Source organism: Rhipicephalus microplus, unplaced genomic scaffold, assembly GCF_043290135.1.
Source record: "Rhipicephalus microplus isolate Deutch F79 unplaced genomic scaffold, USDA_Rmic scaffold_968, whole genome shotgun sequence".
Lineage (NCBI taxonomy): Eukaryota > Metazoa > Arthropoda > Arachnida > Ixodida > Ixodidae > Rhipicephalus > Rhipicephalus microplus.
In genome coordinates this window covers 1-5,000 of record NW_027465519.1, presented here as the reverse complement: position 1 = coordinate 5,000, position 5,000 = coordinate 1, and positions in this window count along the sequence as shown.

The window sequence follows — 5,000 nt, the reverse complement described above, 5'->3', positions numbered from 1 at the left end:
AAAACCGCGCCAAGTACGAAAGGAACAGCGCGGTCGAGACTCGGAAGAAAAAGCTTTCAAAGTGTCGTAGCACGATGCACACTGCTGTTCGTGTGGAACAAACGTGACTACCGTGCTGTACGGTGGAGTTCTGTGCGCAAAAGCGGCGGGTGTGTTTCTAAGCACCACAGCGTTGTGTCAAAAAAGAGGTGCCTGAGAGAAACGCATGCGACTGCCGTGCTTTGCGGCATAGCACCGTGCGCAAAAACGGTGCGCATGCAAGAGGTGTCAGAGCTAGCGAACTTTTGCCACGAGCAACAGGTCACTAAAAGCCTATAGATGACGGTGTTGGAGGAAAAGAAAAATATCGAGAAAGCACTGCGGTGTGCCGTGCGTAGGGACGGGCGCGCGTGCCACATGCCGCCGAAATATGGGTGTCGGAGAAAACAGAGTGCCGCGCGTAACGAGGGGCGCGCGTGTTACAGAGAGATATGCCCAAACGCATGAAAGTGTACGCAGGTGTCCTAAGGCAGTTTTTTTTTTTTTCCTCATTTTGATGTCGCCCCGGCTGACGTGGTTTTCGTTTTTCCGTGCCGCCCCGGCTGACGCGGTTTTCGTTTTTCCGTGCCGCCCCGGCTGACGCAGTTTTTGCGCCGCCCCGGCTGACGCGGTTTTCGCGCCGCCCCGGCTGACGCGGTTCCGACTTTGCACTTTTTGGCTCACCCCGGCTGGCGGCCCACTCACTCGATCGCCAGGTCTGTTTGCCCCGGTGGTTCCACCGCCAGGCTTAAGCGCGAACTTTTTTTGTTTGTTTTCTTTTGATTAAGCGCAAGCTTTTTTCTTTGTTTTCTTTTGATTAAGCGCGGGCTTTTTTCTTTGTTTTTTTTGCATTCGCCCCGGCAGACGCGGTTTTTGCGCCGCCCCGGCTGACGCGGTTTTTGCCGCCCCGGCTGACGCAGTTCGGACTTAGCACTTTTCGGCTGTGCCTGGCTGGCGGCCCACTCACTCGATCGCCATGTCTGTTTGCCACAGTTTTCCCGGTGGTGCCGCACCCGGGCTCGCCCCGGCTGACGCGGTTTCGTGCCGCCCCGGCAGACGCGGTTTTCGCGCCGCCCCGGCTGACGCGGTTTCGTGCCGCCCCGGCAGACGCGGTTTTTTGCCGCCCCGGCTGACGCAGTTCGGACTTGGCACTTTTTGGCTGAGCCTTGCTGGCGGCCCACTCACTCGATCGCCATGTCTGTTTGCCACAGTTTTCCCGGTGGTGCCGCACCCGGGCTCGCCCCGGCAGACGCGTTTTTTTTTTCTTTCGCCCCGGCTGACGCAGTTTTCGCGCCGCCCCGGCAGACGCGGTTTTCGCGCCGCCCCGGCAGACGCGGTTTTTTGCGCCGCCCCGGCTGACGCAGTTCGGACTTGGCACTTTTTGGCTGAGCCTGGCTGGCGGCCCACTCACTCGATCGCCATGTCTGTTTGCCACAGTTTTCCCGGTGGTGCCGCACCCGGGCTCGCCCCGGCTGACGCAGTTTTCGCGCCGCCCCGGCTGACGCGGTTTCGTGCCGCCCCGGCAGACGCGGTTTTTTGCGCCGCCCCGGCTGACGCGGTTTTTTGCCGCCCCGGCTGACGCAGTTCGGACTTGGCACTTTTCGGCTGTGCCTGGCTGGCGGCCCACTCACTCGATCGCCATGTCTGTTTGCCACAGTTTTCCCGGTGGTGCCGCACCCGGGCTCGCCCCGGCAGACGCGTTTTTTTTTTTTCTTTCGCCCCGGCTGACGCAGTTTTCGCGCCGCCCCGGCTGACGCGGTTTCGTGCCGCCCCGGCAGACGCGGTTTTTTGCGCCGCCCCGGCTGACGCGGTTTTTGCCGCCCCGGCTGACGCAGTTCGGACTTAGCACTTTTTGGCTGAGCCTGGCTGGTGGCCCACTCACTCGATCGCCATGTCTGTTAGCCACAGTTTTCCCGGTGGTGCCGCACCCGGGCTCGCCCCGGCTGACGCAGTTTTCGCGCCGCCCCGGCTGACGCGGTTTCGTGCCGCCCCGGCAGACGCGGTTTTCGCGCCGCCCCGGCTGACGCGGTTTTTGCCGCCCCGGCTGACGCAGTTCGGACTTAGCACTTTTCGGCTGTGCCTGGCTGGCGGCCCACTCACTCGATCGCCATGTCTGTTTGCCACAGTTTTCCCGGTGGTGCCGCACCCGGGCTCGCCCCGGCTGACGCAGTTTTCGCGCCGCCCCGGCTGACGCGGTTTCGTGCCGCCCCGGCAGACGCGGTTTTCGCGCCGCCCCGGCTGACGCGGTTTCGTGCCGCCCCGGCAGACGCGGTTTTTTGCCGCCCCAGCTGACGCAGTTCGGACTTAGCACTTTTTGGCTGAGCCTTGCTGGCGGCCCACTCACTCGATCGCCATGTCTGTTTGCCACAGTTTTCCCGGTGGTGCCGCACCCGGGCTCGCCCCGGCAGACGCGTTTTTTTTTTTCTTTCGCCCCGGCTGACGCAGTTTTCGCGCCGCCCCGGCAGACGCGGTTTCGTGCCGCCCCGGCAGACGCGGTTTTTTGCGCCGCCCCGGCTGACGCGGTTTTTTGCCGCCCCGGCTGACACGGTTCGGACTTTGCACTTTTCGGCTGTGCCTGGCTGGCGGCCCACTCACTCGATCGCCATGTCTGTTTGCCACAGTTTTCCCGGTGGTGCCGCACCCGGGCTCGCCCCGGCAGACGCGTTTTTTTTTTTTTTTTTCTTTCGCCCCGGCTGACGCAGTTTTCGCGCCGCCCCGGCTGACGCGGTTTCGTGCCGCCCCGGCAGACGCGGTTTTTTGCGCCGCCCCGGCTGACGTGGTTTTTGCCGCCCCGGCTGACGCAGTTCGGACTTTGCACTTTTTGGCTGAGCCTGGCTGGCGGCCCACTCACTCGATCGCCATGTCTGTTTGCCACAGTTTTCCCGGTGGTGCCGCACCCGGGCTCGCCCCGGCAGACGCGTTTTTTTTTTTCCTTCGCCCCGGCAGACGTGGTTCCCCCCCCCCCCCTCCGTCTTTCTTTTTGTTTTTTTTTTTCGCCGCGGCTGAAGTGGATTTTTCGGTGCCTCGACGCCCCGGTAGTCGCGGTTTTTCCGTTTCCGCACGGCCCCGGCTGACGCTGCTCGGTCACAGTCGCCTTTTGTGGTGATTGCAGACTTCTTGAGCGCGGGTGTTTTTTTTTTTTGTTGTTGTTGTTGTTTTATTACGCATTCGCTCCAGCAGACGCTGTTTAGACTTTTTGTTTCCTCTTTTATCCTGCGACGAGGTGACGAGGTTTATTCGGTGCCCCGCCGCCCCGGCTGAAGTGATTTTTCCTGTCCCGTGCCGCCCCGGCTGACGCGGTTGGGACTTCGCGTTTGTTCGGCCGCCACGGGTTTTGGCGCACTCGCTCGGTTGCTTGTTGTTGCCACTTGTTGCGAACCCAGGTTTCTTGAGCGAGCGCGGGCGTTTTTTCTTCCTTTCTTTCTTTGTTCTATGTGTTAGCGAATCGGCCTTTAATATCACACGAGGACTCACAACCAACAATTTTCAGTTTGAAGTGTAAAAAATCTGCAGGTGTTGACGTAACTGACTTGCCCCGTACCCTTGAGTACATCCATGAAGTTCTCGTAGTACTACTAAATCGCATTATTCCAAGTGGAGAAATTCCCATAAACTTGCAAACCTCTACACGAAAATCGGTGCGCGTGATAAAGTTGAAAATTATCGTCCGATATCAAATGTGCCTTCTATAACACAAATTCTAGGAAAAAAAAAAAAAAAAACACTTGTTCGCCGTTTTCTGCGCCGTGACTGGCAGCACTCCGGCGAAGCGAAACGGGGTCGATTCGAGCACGATATCGGCGTCTTTCGACGTGCTCGCCGGCGACCGTCGCACGAGTACGTCGCACGAGCGCGTCTGCCGGGGCGCCGTTTGCGAAGCCGACGCAAAAGTGGGAACCGCCGCTCGGATGATCGCCGCTTTCGGCAGAGTGAGTGTTGGCACTCCGGGGAAGCGAAACAGCGTGAATGCGCCCACGAAATCGGCGTATTTTGAAGTGCCCGCCGGCGACCGTCGCACGAGTACGGTAAACCGCGTCAGCCGGGGCGTAGTTCGGGACGCCGACGAAAAAGTGGGAAGCGCAACTCGGATCTTCGCCGTTTTTGCAGGAGTGAGTGGCGGCCCTCCTGCGAGACCAAGAAGCATCGATTCGTGCACGAATTCGGCGCCTTTCGACGTGATCGCCGGCGACCGTCGCTCGAGTAGGGCAAACCGCGTCTGCCGGGGCGGGCTTCGGGACGCCGATGCGAAAGTGGGAAACGCTGCTCGGATGTTCGCCGTTTTTGGCCGAGTGAGTGCTGGCACACGGGCGAAGCCAAACGGGGCCGATTACGGCACGATATCGGCGTCTTTCGACGTGCCCGCCGGCGACCGTCGCACGAGTACGGTAAACCGCGTCAGCCCGGGCGGAGTTCGGGACGCCGATGCGAAAGTGGAGAACGCCGCTCGGATCTTCGCCGTTTTTGGAGGAGTGAGTGGCGGCACTCCGGAGAAGCCAGGGAGCGCCAATTAGCGCACGATATCGGCGTCTTTCGACGCGCTCGCCGGCGACCGTCGCACGAGTAGGGCAAACCGCGTCTGCCGGGGCGGGGTTTACGACGCCGACGCAAAAGTGGGAACCGCCGCTCGGATGTTGGCCGTTTTTGGCAGAGTGAGTGCTGGCACTCCGGCGACGCGAAAGAGCGCGAATGCGCCCACGAAAGTGGCGTATTTGGACGTGCGTGACGGCGACCGCTGCAGGAGTACGAAAAACCACGTCAGCCGGGGCGAGCGACACACGGCGGTCTGGGTGCTTATCGCTGCTATTATAGGGGCACCCCGGCAGACGCAGAAAAAAAAAAAAAAATTTCGACCTTCTTTTTTGCTGGTCGAGCTCGGGTAACCCAGGTCGCAATGGGAGCCGCGCACGAAAGCGGCGTCGCGAGACGCGTTCGCGGTCGCTAGTCGCACGAGCTCGGCAACCGCGTCAGCCGGCGCGGAGTTC